Here is a 19,553-nt window from a genome sequence, read left to right as displayed (position 1 = left end):
GAATTAACAGAGTAAGGCAAGATTTCTATAATCCCTCAGCAAAAGCCAAGTGGCAGTGGTCAAGTGTGTGTCCGTTATTTAACGACTGAAAATAGAAAGTTGTGAGAACTGAAATGGACAAGCACTGCTTTTTTCCTCAGGTTCTATCGTGGTCACTCTTGTTCCTCATCTCCTCGAGTCCCATCTACGTGGGCATGAACCCAGCCCCTTCCTGGGAGTCATTGGCTATATTTTGGTTGCTCATGTTACTTAAGGATTTCCTGAGGTTCTCTACTCTGGGGATCAGTGATTCAGAAATCCCTCTGTGCTCCTGAGAGGCCCAACTTGGAATGCGAATGAGGGAAGGGAGGGAAAACCGGGAGCAAACGGTTGGAGAACATTATAACATTTACTTCTAAATCAAAATAAATGGACAGCTTTCCACAAAAGAGGAAATAGACTGCCAAGTTATCCTCCAGCTCCGTGTAGGATACTCAGCCTGTTCATGCTCCCAGGTTTATTGTAGAGACTGAAAAGTAACATTGATGCGATTTTTAAACTCCCTTTTCAGAAATTAGAGCCAGACTCAGGCCTTAGCAGTAGTTGACTTAACGTTGCTTGGGATGTGAGGGAAGACCAGACAGAAGAGCTCTCAGCATGTGTTAGGCTTTTCAGCTGATTCCTTGAGAACACTGCTCACCTGTGCATCTGCTCGGCCAATCCAGCCTGGTGCTCCTGAAGGTTCCACCTCTCCAGGTGAGAGAGGCCCCAGCATTTCACCAGCACCTACAGGGCCGCTACCTACCGCAAGATGCAAAATGAAAATGCAACCGTTGTCATGGCAGCTTGACTTGCAGACAGACTAACAAGTGGCTGACAGCGGTGGACCCCCCAGAGTGTGAGGTGCAGCCTGGGTTACTAGAGGGCTGGAGGGCTGGACTCCTGGGGCAGTCGTCTTGACTAGTTGTCTCTCTCTGACTGCTGTTTCCTAGCTGTGGGATTTTGAATAAGATGCTTTATCTCTCTGAGCCTCTGTTTCCAGGGCTTTAAAATGTGAAATAATCTTCATAGTTCACAAGGTTGCTGCATGGTGAAGGCAAAGCTCTTGGCAGTGTCCTGTTAAAGACAAGACTGTGTGTGTGTGTTTGTGTGTGTGTGTGTGTGTGTGTGTGTGTGTGTGTGAGATGGTGTAACTGCGGTGGAAGACATGGCAGTTTTTATAAAACCGAGTAATTGCACATAGCATTTATTAATAAATAGCTGTGTGCTGAGTCAGCTGGGTCATTGCTGCAGAGAGGAGAAACAAATGAATCCTCCCAGGTTCTATTTTGTCTGGGGAATTAGGGTTAAACTGGGCATGAGCTCACAGAATGTCTCTAACCTCCTTCCCATATCCATGGGGATTCAGAAAGAAAAAAAAATACTCAAGCAAATACTTGATTGTGGAAATTGTGGGGAGAGTTCTGGCATCTCCTTTATTTACCACAAACTCATGTTTCAAAAAGACCAAGAGATTTCGGTATGTTCTATGTAAGAACTGTACACTATTTAAGCACGAAACAGCTCTGAAAAGACACGTTTATTTCCAAATTAAACAATTTTAAGACTTTTTTTATTTTAGAGAAATGTCAAAAAATGCAGTCAATAGGAGGCAATAAAATATACTCATCATAATCGACTTTGCAGAGATAAGCACTACTGCTAACATTTTGGTATATGCTTTCTCCCCTCTCTTCTCCTCCCAGCCCTTCTCTCTGCTTTGTGGATATTATTAATATCCCATTATTGGTCATTTAGGAGCTGTACACCCTCTATTATAAGGAATATTTCAGTGACTATCTTTGTAACTAAGTCTTTGCATGGAACCCAAATTCCTTCTTTGGGAATGTACCCAGCAATGGGGATGTTGGGTAAACTGGTATTTACATTTAAGACCTGTCATACAGGTCACCAAGCTGGTGTACAGATTTGTGAGTATACAAAATGTACTACTTTACTCTGCTGATCATACTGTATTTTTCTTTACTTAGTCTTTGCCAATACTTCCTAATTTGGTACCAAGGCAGAAAACAACAAAAAACCCCCAAGTACCCAGTATCATATTTCGATTTTCACTTCTTTCACTCTATAATGCAGCGGTTCTCAACCTGTGGGTCGCGCCCCCTTTGGCGGTCGAACGACCCTTTCACAGGAGTCGCCTAAGACCATCCTGCATATCAGATATTTACATTACGATTCATAACAGTAGCAATATTACAGTTATGAAGTAGCAATGAAAATAATTTTATGGTTGGGGGGTCACAACATGAGGAACTGTATTTAAAGGGTTAGAAGGTTGAGAAACACTGCTATAATGAAATAAAAACTAGTTTTCATTTTCTACTGGCACAATATTAAATTTCTTCTTCAGTGAATTGCCTATTGATGCCCCATCACCCCTATCTTGGGAATTCTTTTTGCTATAGAGTAACATTTTGTTACATATTGCAAATATTTAAATAGATTTGTATGTAACCTGAAATACATAGCTGTAAGTTTCCTGTTTAAGAAAGATAATAGCACTTGTGAATGGGAGCACAAGAGACTTATCTGAAGAATTTGACCTTTAGCAACCATCTGGGAGCTTTTAGAACTGACACCACATTTTACTGAAGGAAATATGCATGCAGGAAAGTGCACATATTATAAATTGCACACTTACATGAGTTTCATAAACCAAACATATTTATGAAATCAGCACTGAGCTCCAGAAACAGACTATCACTAGCAGTTTCAAAACCACCCCTAACCCCCATGCCTTTCCTGGGCAAGATTACCAGCCTAGGTTAGTTGTGGCTGTTTTTGTACTTTGCAAATCTGTTCTCCTTGCGAATCTGACAGCTTCTCTTTTTCTCTACTTTCTGCCTAAAAGATTCACCGACATTTTGTGTAGTTATAAGCATTCATTCTCCTTGCTGTGTGGTATTCCATTGTATGAATATGCCACAATTTATGATGGAATTTGTAGTTTCAAATTGTTGGTTGCAAATAGTACTGCTATAAGGTATCCCTGGTTTTGAGAATAGAACTGACATTTTAGCAAAAGTTCATGTGCCCACAATCGCCTTCTAACCTCTCTCCCTATGTCTCTTGAGCCAAGTGAAACACAACAAGGACCAGCAGTGCAGTGCTTGTAATTTGTCTTTCCTTGGTTGTACTTTTAGTAAGGATGAAAGTAATGGAGTTCTCTAAGGGTTTGAGTACTGATTCAGGCTGCACTGTCGCGTGAAGAATTGTATTTTACATTATATTTTCTTCTTTATCAGTTCTTGATTCATCCTGGTAAATTGAAGGTTCAGATGGTCTTAAGAGGAGTTTATTAACTTAGTGGTTATACTAGCAGCCCTCTTAGGTTTACTAGTTTAATGAAAACCACATCTTTGGGCTTAAGGAACTGGATTAAGGCCGTGTGTGTACATGAGTTGACGTTGAGAGATGTACCAAATCTGGATCACATGGCTGTATGATCTTTCGGTAGAATTAAATAAAAGGCATTAAAAAATTATAGCTGCCTTTTACCAGCTTTATGTCTAATTTCCCCCCCCTCTCTAGATTCTTTGGTTGACATGAGTTTTGAAGTTCTACCCCATTCACTTATCAGCCTGTGGCAAGTGCAGTCCTCACCAGAGTGAAGATGAAAGGCTGCGAGTTAAAAAAACAACCATGTGCAACATGAAAGTGCTCTACCTGTAAGGAATTGGCAGGGTTACTATTCTCTCTCTCTCTCTCCCCCTCTTCATCTCCTCTCTCCTTCCCTCCCTCTCTCTGTCCGATAATCTCTGTCCCCCTCCCTCATAGGTGTAGGGAAAAGGCTAAATTCTTACATTTGTATTCTTTAATCCATCAAGTGTGTATACATCTATTTAAAAGTCACTGATACTTTCCCAAACACATCTAACCTAATAGTTCATGGTATCAAGGAAGGTCAGATATTTGCTGATACATTTCCAATTTTATTGGTATTTCTGTAAACTATGGATCACTTTATACTTTGCTCAAATACATGGGCTAAATATTAATCTCCCCAGCAACTTCCATGAGGTGAGTATTGAACCCATGAAAAGTGTTAACCTATTTGAACAGAGAAAACACTGTTGCTGGGAGAGAGGAAGTCTGTGGTGCAGTAGTTCCTGTCCATTTTCCTGGCCCTTTATCTGTTCGATTATTCTCGTTCTCATTGCTTTTTTGTCCTTAATATTTTATCTGCCATTAAAGGATACCAGCCTTAAGTTTATGAATAGGAGGATAGTTTTTTTAATGGATAGTCTGGCAACACTGAATGGGGCATAAAGAATCAGAGCCCACCTGTTGCAAAATGCTGCCCTAAGTGACTTCCCTCCATCCTTTGTTCATCCTCCCTCACCTGTTTGGAGCTGTGTTTTCTTTCTGGCATCTTGTTTCTTGGGGTCCCATTTCCAGGCTCTCCAGAGACACCCCCATATCCTCTCCTCTGGGGCTTGATCCTGGTCAGATAGATGCTGTTGCTGCTGCTGCTGCTGCTGCCTGAAAACAGGAGAAGCAGGAAACTTGCCCCGTCACTATCAGCCGGTACCTGCAAGTCCCCCCATTTCATTCAATTACGTATTCATCCGTAGGATAATTCTCGAGTGCCAGGGGTATGCAGGCATAGAGATACCACAGCTAACAAGAGTCATGTGTGAGAAATGCTCTTGCAGGCACTGGGTGGGACTGGGGCAACCTCAGAGGATGGGAGAGAAGAGGCTGAGGATGGTTCCTCTCAGGCTTTATTCAGGACAAGCAGCTGGCCTTAGCCTTGTAGACAGCTGGCCTTTGGGGAAGGTTTGGGAGCTGAGGAGTGACATGTGCTTCGAGAAGATTTTTAGGCAACGGAGTGAGGAACACCAGGACTTTCAGCATTGCCTCAGTTTTTCATACCCCGCAAAGAGTTTGCTTTTGCATTCTTGAAATATGTAATCTTAGCATCCGCAAGGTATCTATTTCCCAGGGTTTTGTCTTTTTCCTCTGTGGTTTGAAGCTTATTTGCCAGACTGGGTTGTGCATTTTGGATGGAAATTTTCAGAATGTTACTATGCTCAGTGACTTCACAGAATCTGCTGGTTCACTGTGAAGGGGTCTGTTGTTGTCTTGTTTGTTTGTTTGTTTTTTGGTGCTCCTTTCTGTGGCCAGCCCAGCAGAGCACAAAACAAGTTCAGGACTTGAGATCACCATTAACTAGTTTTCAATGAGACAAGGCCAAGGCCAAGTCATGGCACAAGTGGGGAAGGAGAACCCCAAATGCACTAGCATCATATTTCGAGTTAATGACTTGATAAATTATGTGGCACATTTATAGTATATCTTCATGACCTGATTAGTGAAATTAAGCTAATTCAGGACTTCTCTGTTTTCTCATTTTTCAGTGAATGAAAAGTGGCTACAAATTTGGCTTCAGGAATATGTATTTCTGAGGGAGATATTTATTAAAAAGTAATTAAATAAAAATCCTCCCAGCCCCCATGAAAACCCTGATGCTTTTGCAAATTATTTTACAGCCTTCAAGTAGGAACATAATAAGACTATTCACATTGGATAGGAAGTGGTATTGGGTGGGACTAGGGCAACCTCAGAGGATGGGAATTTTACTAAAACATTTGGGAGTTACTCTAAAGCTAAAATTTTTTTGGACAGATTTGCTATACGTGCCAAGGACTGCAATCTATTGAATAGGTTTTAATTTCTTCATTATTTCTTTCTCTTGCACTAAAACTGCTCCTAAAATGTACTTTAATTACATAAAAACGAAACCCTTTTTTTAGATTCCTTCAGTGGATTGAAACATGGGAGTATACAACTATGTTAAAACGCCACCTTTGAAACCTTATCTGTTTAGTGCAGGGGTATATACAGGATTGTTTAAGTGATTATTTTTCTGCTTGTGTTATTAAACTAAAATTTATATTTTTACACATACTTTGATTTTTTTATTCTACAATGAATTTTAAGTTTATCTTGATAGATTTATTAAAAAGATAACCAAATTTACAAAGGACTGTTTACGCATATTTGGAGCCATTTAAATTTAAATGATAGAGGCCATTAAATTGGCCAAAACACGATTCTTGGAAACATTACAGACGACCTCAGGAGGCAGGTGCAAGCCACACAAGGTCCAGAGAGACACTGGGTCAGAGATCTTAGGAGTTGCCCAGGGGTTCTGATGTATATGGAAGAAAGCTGGTGTATTGGATGGAAGTGGTGTTGGGTCCAGTAAAGACTTAATTGGAGAAAAGGTAAATCAGAGGGGGCCAGCTCCATGGCACAGATGAGTTGGTGATGGGGATGAGTATTCTTTTCTGGCATTGGGAGGGATGTGACAGTCAAGGTGGGCTGGAAGAGCACTCTTTAATGTGGGGTGGGGTGGAGGAAGGAGGAACACAATGAAAGGAAAGACAGGTTCATAGAGATAAATACCTGTCTTGGTTTATTCTGAGTAATGTATGAGGCCCTTACCCAGGAAGACTGTGGCCTGAATATTACAGAAAGAGGTTATGGTTGTAAAGAATTAATGTTTGGATAGAATATCCGTAATTTGCAAATGCCATTGTTATTTGACAGGAAAAGACAGGTTTGTGGTGTAGATTTGAAAATTAGGTTGAAAATAGAAAAAAGTGTTTACTTCTTTCTCTCCTGGACCTTAAGCAAGAGCCAATAATGCACAGGAAGGAAGACACATAAGGATGAGCTTCCATCACTCACTGCTTTGTGAAGCTGGGCTACTTGAGAACTAAGGGATGGCAACTTCTCTCCGAGGGAGCCAAGAGTAAAGTCTCAATGGTTGCCAATATTCTGCTGAATGAATGGTGAAATGCTTTCATTTTATAGGGAGAGGGGGTGTTGCTCTTGGTATCTGGGTCATACTAGGATTTTTGCCCCCTACAACTTAAAGGAATAGATTAAAGAGACCCAATAGAATTAATAAAATGGTCAAGCATAATAAAATTGCCTGGATTATGTGTGTGGGTCACTGTCTTTAACTCTTCTTGAGAGCTTTAGAGCTGGACTGGGCAATGAGATGAGTGAATATGGAAGAATTTTAATATCTGAATGGCTTGGCAGTAAACTTAAATTTCTTGCCAAGAAATAGGAATTTCTACTGTGTCAGCAAGATGTGAATTAAAGAAGAAAGAGAAGTTCAAAAACAAACAAAAAACCCCCATATAGAAGCCCTCAGTTATTAATATTGTGTTGTTGAGTTGAATGAATCCCCGAGGTGTTAGGTGAGGGGTGATCAATCTCACTGAAAATCTGAATTTGAGGAGACTCACCTACGACTTTCCCAAACTGGATCTTGTCCAAACAAACCTACTCTCTGACTGTCCGGCTGGTCTATTCAACATCTGAAGATGAGCCCTTTGCTTCCCAATAGCCTACTCCAAGGTTGACTCTTGTCCACCCAGTCTGCTGCACCAACCCTGTGGCCCATCCTTCCCTTCTCAGATAGTTTCACATTTAGAGAAATCACGGTTATAATAAGGCCTGAAGAGCAGCAACCTTTTTGCTGTTACTCCTCTCAGAAAGTCAAATTTTTGTGCTCAGACACATGGAAACCTTGACATGGTTCATCCATGTGAACCAGGTGTGGAGGAGAATGGCAGACCTGGGTCAGTTTGCATTCCCTGTGTTGACTCTGAGAACCCTAATCCTTCTGAGCTCAATCTTTCATCCAAGGCACCGGAATACTGTCTTGGAATCCCAACTACATTTGGCCAGGAGATTCTTGGTTTGGTGGGAACAGAAAGACTCAAAACTTATTCTTGCCTCCCTATTAACAAAAATACATGCCGGTCTGGTTCATCCTACCTTCAAAAACAGATCTTTTGAGATTCTTCTGGCTCAGCGAAGGGCACTCACTGTCCCTTGTACTTGAAACAAGGCCCATTGAATAGCCTGCTGTGTGGGAAATGGCCTTTGTCACCTTCAACTTCCAGAGAGAGTGGCACTTGGGACATAAGTGTGTACGTGTTTGTTTTGTGACTGTTCTTAAACAAACAGACAGCCCAAACAACTGCAAACACAACCGAAGCTGGCTAAGAAGACAGACCTTTCATCATAGGTATTTCAGATTTTATATTTAAAATTTATTATTTACCCGAGTGCTTAGCACAGAGGAAACAGGAAGCATTTTCTACCTTTAAGTTTATGATAAAAGCCAATGATTCTCCCCTTTTCACCGTATTAATTGAGAGGTTCAAGTTATAGGGAACTGATTTGATCCCCAACTTACCGACTTGAAACTTTGGGGAAGTTCATTTCTCTTAGTCTGTTTCATCCATAAAGTTCAGTGATATTTACTACCTGCCTCACAGTTATCTTACGTTTAGAAGAATCTATACTAAGTACTTTGAAAATGGTGCTGCCTTAATTTTTATCTATATTTCCCAGGTATGCTTTATTGTTTTACTGATGGGTGTTCTTAGCATGTCCTGAGATAGGTAAGTTGGGGATGGCACCTTTTTTTTTTGGTAAATATTGACAGCTAATAAATATTTTAGGATTTATGTGGGCCGTTTGGTCACTATTCAACACTGTTCTTGTAGTGTGAAAGCAGCCACAGACAATACAAAAATGAACGAACTTGGCTATGTGCCAATAAAACTTTATGGACACTGAAATTTGAATTTTATGTACTTTTTATAATTCATGAAATAGTCTCCTTTTGGTTACTTTTTGGCCATTAAAAATATAAAATTCATTCTTAGCTCACAGGCTGTATGTACAAAAACAGGCAGTGGCTATAGGTTGCCAACCATCACCCTAACAGAATTTGCTTAATCTTTTTTATAGTAAATATTATTTATGGAGAAATATTAAAATTGATTTCTTGGGAAGATTCAAGTGTCTCAAGTCATTATAGAAAATCAAGTAGAGGGAAATTTAATATTTTCTGTGTATATTTCAAGGGGGCATACTTGTCTGGTAAATGCTGTTTATGACTCAAAGAAGTGGGTGAAAGAGATGACCAGTTGTACTTATAGGTCATTAACTTGATCCTTTTTCTGGTTGTGAAACAGCAATTATTCTCTCCCAAGCTGTCTGGCCTGGTTCTTGGTGAAGGTGTACACTGATTTGTCCCCTTAGAGCAGTAGTTCTCAACCTTTTGGCCCTTTAAATACAGTTCCTCATGTTGTGAGCCAACCATAAAATTATTTTCGTTGCTACTTCATAACTGTTGCTACTGTTATGAATTGTAATGTAAATATCTGATATGCAGGATGGTCTTAGGCGACCCCTGTGAAAGGGTTGTTCGACCGCTAAAGGGGTCGAGACCCACAGGGTCCGCTGCTTTAGAGGATTCAGAGCACTTTTTTCTACATCATCCCATCGTTTTCAAGGACATCAATGAGAACTTGAGTGGAGTACATGACTGGTGTCTCATTTCATACAAGAGATAGTAGCAGCCCAGAGAAATTCTGTTGCTTGCCTGAGGTTCAATCAATATTAGCTCTTGGACCAGGCCTGGAAACTCAGCCTTCCGACTTCTGGCCCAGGGCACTTGCACCCCACTAGCCTGCTTTGTGTTATTATGAAATAGATGACAATAGTGGTAGTACCTGGCATTCATAAATATACAGTTTATATCAAAAGATCCTGCCCGGCCGGCGTGGTTCAGTGGTTGATCATCCACCTGTGAACCAGGAGGTCACAGTTTGATTCCTGGTCAGGGCACATGCCTGGGTTGTGGGCTCAATCCTCAGTAAGGGGTGTGCAGAAGGCAGCCAGTCAATGATTCTCTCTGATCATTGATGTTTCTATTTTTCTCTCCCTCTCTGTTCCTCTCTAAAAATCAATAAAAATATGTTTTTTAAAAAGATCCTTTTCATAATACTATTTTATTTAATACTCAGAAAATTCTGTCAAGTAAGAGGGACAAGTTTTATCATCCCCCCCTGCTATATAAGGCAACTGACAATCTGATATAGCTTAAGTTACCCTGGGTCATACTCCCACTAAATAGTAGAAGTCTGGGACCTAGGTTTTCAAGCTCCTTTTTTATTATACCCTGCTGCCTTATTATATGGCATGGAGGTGATGTCATTAATACCCAAACATTAAAAAATAAATTGAAAAATAACATCCTGCCCTGTCTCAGCCCCTGGCAGTGATTTTTAGTGGAGATTTGTATTATGAGAATTTTTGCTTTCAAAATGCTGCATGCACCTCCTGTAAATAGTTGAATTAAGTGACTTTATTTTTGGTAAGTGGCCCATGTACGTTTATTATTTATTTATTTTGGTTCTTTTTGCTTCAGCTCCTTTGGCGAAATGAAGCACTGCTGTATTTTTATTGCGTCCCCCATCATTAAAAGAAATTGGAAAGACGCTTGTTAGTTTTAATATTGCATGGGTAGAAATATACCTGGCACTTTTAGGAACAGTTACAATTCCTAATAGTGCATTTTAAGAAGTAATCTGGTTTTCTGGTTTTTGTTCTTGATTGAAAAAAAAAAAGAGAGAGAGAACTTTGTTCAATTTGCTAAAGTTTGATAATCATCTTCCGTTGGGGAGAAGGTTTCTGGGGAGTGGGACACTGGTTTTATTGACTCATTCAGCATTCCTTTCCAGCCGGCGGGAGGGGCGCATCCTCCTGGGGCCCCCTGAGGGGCCTCTCATTTGTTGGTAAATAATCCAAGCAAAGCTGCTCCCAAGAGCAAGTTTTCTCCCTTTCTCTTTATGCTTCTTTAACTATTGGACATATGCCCCTTTCAGGAAGCCATGTGTGGCTTTAACTGTTGGAACTCTAGTTAATTTGAACACAAACCAAATACTCAAGACTGCTTCTTGCATCTAAGCCTACAACCCAGCCCCCCAGAAAATAGTGTTAAATATCCTTTGCAAAATGGCTATGCAGAACCTACAAGCACATGAAAAGATAACAGGTAGTGGAAGGGAAGGGCTTGGAGGAGGAGTGGTGAAAAAATAAATTAGCCTGAGCACGAGAGGTGTGGTTTACACTGCAAGATCCTGAACGTTACTAAGATCCAAACTTGGCAACAACGATGACTGAAGCAGAATCAGAACTTCAGAGAGGTTTCTAAACCATGTTTCATAACTTTAGATTAAAGTTTACAATGAAGTTCATTTGAACACACTTCAAAGTAGCCTTTCCCAGTAACCTTTCCAGGGAGAGGTAGACTCATTTCAACAGTGAAGCGAATCTTCACATAGAAAAGCACAAGCAAGTTAGTGCTCTGCGGGCTTCTATACAGGAGACACTTTGCAAGGGTTGCTAGTCATTTATCATAGATGAGAAAGTTGTGCTGATCAAGTATGAGTTGAAGCTGGTTGCTTAAACTTGTTAAGCCTCAGGATATTTACCTAAATAACTGGAACCGTGGTGATACTGCATACTTAATAGGCCTGTGAGCATTTGACTGGATTAGTTAATATGCATGGAACATTAGAGCACACGATATCCATGGTGATCACGATATTCTCTAATGTAGTTTCCCTCTTAAGCCATTCAGGGATGGTTAGTGAAAGTTGAGTTACCAAGTTTTGTGGGGAGGGAGGTGAGGGAATTTTGGTACTCATCTGGGAGAGGCACTTGTGTATAGATACAAAATAGTTAAAATAACATATTGTTTTAAAATAAGGAAATATATTGAAATCTCCATAAAGATCAATATCAATGTCAGGTATTCCTAATATGTAAAAATAGCCTACCAGGTACTTAGACTTTATAGTGGTGTAATAATTTATAACAAGATTTCAGGATATAAATTTGTGAGGTAATTATTCAATTTATGTCTACTTAATTTGGACTTTTCTAGAGAATCATTGTAAAGGTCATACTTATGATAACATTAAAATAGAAGTAAATTAGATAATCTATTTCTGCAATCTAAAATGATTGGGAAATATAGAAACATAAAGAAAAAGACATAAACATGTTTTCATGCTATTTTGGTACATTTCTTTTACTAGTAAGTTCTTTTTTTCTCCTTTAATTTAGGAATTTTGTATAGAAATAATTACATATTTCTCTTCTTCTCACCTTCCCAACCTCCAAAAGTTTGGATCCTTAAAAAATTTGGAGGTGTGGTAGTCTAGCGGGTAAGTGAGGGGACTCTGAATTTTAATCCAGGCTCTGCTACTTTCTAGCTGTTTGCTTGGGCAAGTACTTCTTGTATTTATAATGAGGATCACAATCATACTTAGCTCATAGGATTGGCATGTAAGACCTTAGAACAAACAGTACGTGGCACTCAGCCCAGTTCTTTCCTATGTTCATTAAAATTCTTGAATGTACTATATTTAATGATATTTCATCATATAATATGGTAATGGACATTTATTTTGCTAACTTGTTTTTCTTATTATAAATAACACTATGATGAACATCCTTGAATATATATTAATATATTTGCTAATATTTTTCTTTAAGATATATCCTGGAAGTGGAATCATTTGATACACCTTGCCAATTATGGAAATATTTTAATAGTCTAAGACAGTGACTATCTCTCAGTATCCTCTCTAAAACTCAATTATTATTTTACAGTTTGCTACCAGTTTTGGTAAAGTGACTATCTCTCGGTATCCTCTCTAAAACTCAATTATTATTTTACAGTTTGCTACTGGTTTTTGTACAGCCCATTAAGAATGATTATTTACATTTTTAGTTTTATTTTTAAAAAAATATTTTTATTGATTTCAGGGAGGGAGAGAGAGATAGAAAGAAACATCAGTGATGATAGAGAATCATTGATCGGCTGTTTCCTGCACACCCCCCACTGGGGATTGAGCCCAAAACCCTGGCATCTGCCCTTGACCAGAATCGAACCTGGGACCCTTCACTCCATATGCCGACATTCTATCCACTGAGCCAAACCAGCCAGGGCGGTTCTTTTTTTTTTTTTTTTAAATATATTTTATTGATTCTTTACAGAGAGGAAGAGAGAGAGATAGAGAGCTAGAAACATCGATGAGAGAGAAACATCGATCAGCTGCCTCCTGCACATCTCCTACTGGGGATGTACTCGCAACCCAGGTACATGCCCTTGACCGGAATCGAACTGGGGACCCCTCAGTCTGTAGGCCGACGCTCTATCCACTGAGCCAAACCGGTTTCAGCCAGGGCGGTTCTTTACGTTTTAAAATGTGACGTGAAAGGTATATAAAATTCCAATTTTAGTGTCTGTAAAGAAAGGTTTATTAGAACGCAGCCATGCTCTTTGGTTCAAGTCTTGCCCTATGGCTGCTTTCAGTCTAAGGCAGCGGAGTTGGGTAGTTGTGAAGTTCGCAGACCTGTGTTTGAGGGCATTGACCAAAATTCAAATTCATTTTAAATTTTTTTGTCACTGAGTAGGAAGGGCTGATAGCCAAATATTTAAATGTGGGCTTTAGAGTCCGACTGCTGGGGCTTCCAGGCTCTGCCTGAGAACCCGCGGAGTAAGCTGGGTAAGTGACCCAGATTCTCGGTGCCAAAGTTTTCTTCTCTGGCAAATGAGCATGAGGACAATGTTTTTTGAAGCCCTTCCTACCTCATAGTAACTGAATGTTAGCTGTCATTTATTGGTGCATGGTTAACAAACTGAGTTGGCAGGCTTTTGAAAAAAGAGGTTGGTAGGAAAATGAGTCTAAAATCACTTGTGTTTTAGAAAGGTAGAGGAGTTTGGACTTTTTTGTTTCTTCAGTTGCGTTTACTGGGACTTCTTGAAAATCAACATACGTCCGTTGGTGTTAGGACACTAGGTTCTACTCTATGTGCCTAGAAAGTTGGAGCAAGGGCAAAAGAAAGGTCTGGGTGTGTCCCTGCTCCCAGTCTCCCTGCAGGAGAGGGTAGGTGGTGGTTTCTCTCCTACCCAGTTGGCAGGAGGAGAGGAGAGCAGCTGGAGGACCAAACGCATCCTGTCTTGGCTGTGGCCATGAAGATGGGCTTTCGGGGGAGATTAGGTTTCGTGGCCCTTCCTGCTTCACTCATAGACAGTATCTGAGCCAAGTTGTGCAAGCAGTTTACGAAGTTGCAGACTTTTGCCACCGTAACTAGAAGAAAGCAATCTCATGCCTGACCTATACAAAACTGTGAAGAATCAAAATGTGTGGTTGTATGGGTTTCTCAAGTGCACATTTCATAGGTGAAAGTGGGTGGTGGCTAGCGGGGTCCCCTGTTGTAGAAACCTGACCAGGCAGCACCCGGCCTTGCCCGGAGCCGAGTCAGCAGATGTGAGCCCTGCTCACCATCTCTAATCCTGTCACAGTGTGGGCAGAGCCCCAGCTCATTAGGTACAGTGAGGATATTCTCTTGATATTTAAATGTACTCTCCAAGAGGGTCTGATTTCTACAATGGAATATGCATAGTCTTTAAAATTTAAAAAAACCACACACCCCTATATGCTTGGGTTTCCTCGTTACCTAATCTTCGAAAAACAAAAACCAGGCAACATGAACACACCAGCTGAAGCCAGTTAAGTTTGTGTTCCCTCCTGCAATTCAAAACATGGCAGAAAGGCTAGGAAATTGGACATGGATGTTGTGAGGGGAGGGGTGTGAACCTAGGGAACCATGTTTTTTTTTTTTTAAAGTGATGCCAGAAGAAGCTGTGACCCAGATTTCTTCCTGAGTATCTTTAAGGAAAGAAAGGGCAGGCTCTTTCCTGCCTCCCTCTGACCCTGGGCTGCAGTAGATCTCCAGCTAGGTCTCATCTGAGGATGCAGCAGGCTGCAGCACCCTGGACACTGGTCTTGTGAGAAGACATTTCAGTGTTTCTGTTAAACTGTTGGCTGTTGGTCTCACTGTGGAATCTTAACTGCTCAGGTCTGTATGTGCAAAGTAAGGAAGGGAGACTCTTCATTCTTTGCTTACAAAAGACTAAAATTAAGTTCTCAAAGAAATCTCAAATACCTAAATGTTCATGAGGCTGTCCTTCACAGATTGGCATAAATGCACTGTTAGGCAGAAGGGAAAAAAAGTTTGCCCTCCTGAGAATTGGTTGTACTGCCTTTGATGTCACTAATGAACTCACTCTGTGTAAGCAGTGACTAGTAACTAATAGCAGGCTAATAGAAAAGCTCCATGACATTTTTTAGAATCCTTAATTCAAGGAAGGGCCTTTTTAAGCTCATGGAAAAATAGGGACTATCTCCTCCTCCCTTTTACAGGGAATCCTGAAGGGACCCTCAGGATCCTTCCCCCCCGCAACCCCCCCCCCCCCTCCCGCCCAAATACAGGTGGGATTGGCTAGTGCTTTCTGTCTGGGGTTTTGAAAGATGGTTAGTAGGGTTGGGTTTGTTCTTGGACTTAAATGCCCCAATGTGTAGGGGAATGTTTGGCCAAGCCACAGTAATTCTTCGCTGTCCATGTCATCACTGCCTAGAAGCTTGATCTCAGAAGTGGGGGTAGAGATGGGGGCAGGGTTGTAGACCTCTGATTTGTGCGGGTTCAGAGGCACAAGAAAAGTAAATGAAAACCCTACAGGCCACCGGGCATGCTTGGTGAGGCCGCAGAGAAGCAGATAGTGTTATCAGTTCCTGATTTTCCAGATGGGCAAGGAGCAGAGCCCGTGTGGTATTATCTTTTTTAAAAAGGCAGGAGGCTGCTTGCTCTGCATACCCTCACAGCCCTTGGCTGCAGTCCCTGGGGCCACAGCCATTTCGGGTTTTGCATTTTAGTTTATCTAAATTCTCATCTTGCTTTCTCTGCCTACTCTCTTCTGGTCCCAGGGAACCCCTTTTGAAGTTGAATGGAGCTCTGTAAACTGAGTAGTGGGGAGTGAGCCGAGAAATTAGCCTTGGATTGAGCGCTAACCTGCACTTTGGAGCAAATAGTTTCCGGTGAAGGGCCAGTGGGAAGTTAGTCTAGGCCAGTGATGGCGAACCTATGACACGCGTGTCAGAGGTGACATGCAAACTCATTTTTTTGGTTGATTTTTCTTTGTTAAATGGCATTTAAATATATAAAATAAATATCAAAAATAGAAGTCTTTGTTTTACTATGGTTGCAAATATAAAAAAATTTCTATATGTGACAGGGCACCAGAGTTAAGTTAGGGTTGGTTTTTCAAAATGCTGACACGTCGAGCTCAAAAGGTTCACCATCACTGGTCTAGACTATATTTGATTCTTTGGCCAAAGAGCTCTAGAAATGTTAAAATAACTAAGATACTCCTAAGACTGATGAAGGATATTTTTTTCTGTCCTTTCACATCCGGACCTGCAGGTGGATGAAAGTAGGAGGAGAGCACTCCTCTGCAATCTTTGAATGAGGGTTTCCTCTTGAATTTCTCCGGAGCTTCAGTGTTGTAGGCCCCTCAGTGTGGTGTGAAGGTTGCAGACAAAGCAGAGTGCTTTTTTCTCATCCATTGGGACCACACCCTCTGCCATCAGTCATTGTCAATGGGAGAAGTATTTGTAGCTTCAGAAGGGCCAGGTCTCACCCCAAGGCATTAGAAATGTCCTTAGAGAAGGCACTGTTCCCTGTCTCCCTGTGGAAGCCAAGCTCTAGACTTCCTTGAGCAGCCCCTGGTTTAGGCATAACTGCAGTCCCATGGACAGAGGCAGGAGTCTACTTCTAGAAACCACAGGAACTTTACTCCCCCTTCCTAGCACAGTTCTGTAATGTGTAGGAATATTCTAAGTCCCTTCTTCTTCTTCTTCTTCTTCTTCTTCTTCTTCTTCTTCTTCTTCTTCTTCTTCTTCTTCTTCTTTTACTTCTAGTCTCTCTTTGGTCAAAGTTATGAGAATTCTGAATCAGGGAGGTGAGAACTTGGATTCCATTTTTTTCTTCTTCAAAGAACATCAAACTGTAAAACACCAAAGAAATAAAAGCTGGCAAGATGCAACAAATGAATAATAGGAAGAAAATGAAAGAATGCTCTTTGTAAGCACAGCGAGGCAGTTTTCTTGGAAGGAAGCAGAAAAACACGCTCCATTTCTTGCTCTGAACAGGAAGGTGGGACTTCAGGCTTGTGGGGTCACCTTAAGAACTGCAGTAACCCCTCAACAGCCATTGGCTGAGCCTCAGTGTGCTGTGAGGCTGGAGTGTAGTAGCCCTGTGTAGGGGACATGTGCATCTTCATGTCTCTGAGGACAGGATGCTCTATGGCACTGAGATCCTGAGGTTGGATGTCTCACCATAGATTTATCTTTTGTTCTGGGTGCTTTCCAGGAGTGGATGTATGTTGACCAAAACTTACTGGGAGAGGATTGGAATTCGGAAATGTCTGTGCATAAATGTGTAGTTATTCTTGTTTTCTTCAATGGGTGGTAGTGGTGGTGGTGGAGGCTGGGAATGCAGACTACCTCAGGTGCCATCCCCAAACCTGCCCAGGAACAGACCTCCTGCCGTTTGTTAACAGGGCTGTGTGGCTTCAGTAAAGCATGGGTGGCATTCTTCTTGCATCACCTACTTGCCTGGAAGTGGTTACTCATTTCTGATCTGGAAATTGGGCCTAATATCTTGCCCCCCACAGCCTTGGGTTGTTGTGAGGAAGTGAGATGAAATAAATGATAAAACTTTCCATATTGGTAAAGGATTGTTTCTTTTTTTAAGGGTGTGTGTGTGTGTGTGTGATGCTTGCTGGTGAGGGGTCATGAATAGTCCTCTGCATATTGATAGCCTCAGACCTCTGCTTTAATATATTTGAAGATGACTTTGTATCATGCAGTTTGGAAATGATCAGGTTTCACAAACTCTGATCTTCCTAAGCATGGAAATATTATTTTCTCCTTAGAATTCCACTGGGCTAGAAATCTGATTATTCAGGTCCCCCCCCTCCTCCCCCCGCCCCCTCCACACACACCCACCACTCTTAACATTTTGTTGCCTTCTCCCCACCCCCATTCTCCCTTCATTTTGGCTCACCGAAATCTGAGTGCCACTTTTCTGGGAAAGCCTGATATTCTGACTTCAGTTTTGTAATTTAATGATGGAGAGTTTCCTTAGTAAACCAAATTTAGAGTCCTAGAATGCTTATCTTATATCCAGACCCTGAACATAAAAGGCATTTTATACCCGCAATTGTTCATTTAATGAGCAATTGCAGAGTGCAGGCCGGTTAAGGGATTGAGCTATATGCACTATTATTGCAAGAAGTATTCCGAAATACCAGAAATAGGACGTAAGCTCTGATCAGGGAGACTGCGAGCACAATTACCTTCTTTTCAAATCCTTCTGTGACACTGCGGGAGGAAAAAGGACTTTGAAACTTGAAAGGAAAGAGCTTGCTTTCAACCTCAAAAGCTAGGAGGAAAGGGCTCTGAAATTTGCTCAGAATTCCCAATTCACCATTAGCCTGTTTCTTCCTTTAGCCTCAAGGCATTCTCCGCTTTTTGAAAAGATGTTAAGAAATTCAGTCACAATAGAGAGCCTAGTTTTGAACATGTTTCACTCGGTCCATTGAGGTCTGGGCTCCAGCCTTTGTGTGGGGTGAATTGAGCTGAGCGGTTAGCTGGTTGGAGAGAGGTGAATGAGGAGTCTCTGTGCAGTCGCAAATTCTGGCAAAGAAAGAAGCTCCCCCCCTTTCTTTATTTTACAATATGCATTCCTGTAATACCCGGCTAGTGGCAATATGTGGAGTTGAGCCTGTTCTTAAGTCAATACTGAGTACTTGGTTTATAGCAACTCTTGTTAAGTTTGTCTTGTAATTGAAGCTGTTGTTGACCTTGCTTGGGGACCATTTGTAAAACCGTTTATTTAGCATAAACTGAAATAATAAACCCTCCTTCTCCCGGGCTGATTGTGATAGGGTGACATTAGTTTGATTTAATGATTAGCCGCCTGACCCTTCTCCTGGAGAGATCGGCTTGAATAGAGAGAGTTCACTCAGAAGCACTCCGAAAGAATACTAATGAGCTTGTTAAATTTAGCATGGCTCCAACCACTTTTAATTCCTCTAATGGGAGAAGCACTGCACGGGAGTGGGAGAGGGGGAGGCCGGGGGACACCAGAATGTTCCTTAGAGGGTCTGCACAGTCAGAGAAAGCCCACCAAGAGAAGTTTGCAGAAAGTAGCTAGCCAGAGCCTGGGGCCTGAGTTGTAAGTATTGTCTCTTCTCTTACACTCTGTCTTCTGCATCTTGGGGAAAGAAAGGAGTAACGGTGTTAAAATGGGATTTAAGGGGACAGCTTAAAATCCATGTTCATTTTTAAAAAGGTGAATACTTGTACCGTGAGCTCCTTCCTCATCAGCTAATTCTGTTAGGGTGACAGGAGGGGTTCCTAGTGAGTGATGAGCAGCAGGGTTTCATTTTTATGTTGGAAGGAGCCTTTGATGATTATTATCTCCAGTCGCAGGCGAATATACACTTGTTTCCTGGGTCGCAGTGAGAAATCGTCAGGAGTGTGTGAGCAATGCACGGGGAGGTGTGTGTGTTCTAGTCCCGCTTCATGCAACAGGATGACTCTCTTCTTAATCTTTGTTGTAAACAGTCTAAGGCAGTGTTTGCAATGAAGCAACTTTTGAGTTCTCAGAGTTTATGGCCCTGAGTGTCTGGTCCCATGTCAGTTGCCTTTGGATGCGTTTGGGAAATCTGGGGCAGTTTCTCAGTGTGGTGTTTGGGCAGCTCTCCATTTGGG

General features: G+C 41.4%; 1 protein-coding gene and 1 pseudogene across 2 annotated transcripts in view; one reads left to right on the top strand and one right to left on the bottom strand.

The window, feature by feature from the left end:
- The window catches only part of LOC139016657 (large ribosomal subunit protein eL27-like), a 45,147-nt pseudogene extending 29,516 nt beyond the window's left edge, over positions 1-15,631 (bottom strand).
- Positions 1-19,553, top strand: part of GLI3 (GLI family zinc finger 3) — a 278,059-nt gene that overhangs the window by 63,411 nt on the left and 195,095 nt on the right. The window lies entirely within an intron of this gene.

The sequence above is a fragment of the Myotis yumanensis genome, unplaced genomic scaffold, assembly GCF_028538775.1.
Source record: "Myotis yumanensis isolate MYYU_CA2020_CCGP unplaced genomic scaffold, mMyoYum1.0.hap1 SCAF_9, whole genome shotgun sequence".
In the NCBI taxonomy this organism is placed as follows: Eukaryota; Metazoa; Chordata; class Mammalia; order Chiroptera; family Vespertilionidae; genus Myotis; species Myotis yumanensis.
Note: the sequence above shows the minus strand (reverse complement) of the source record. Positions and strands in the feature narration are given on the sequence as shown.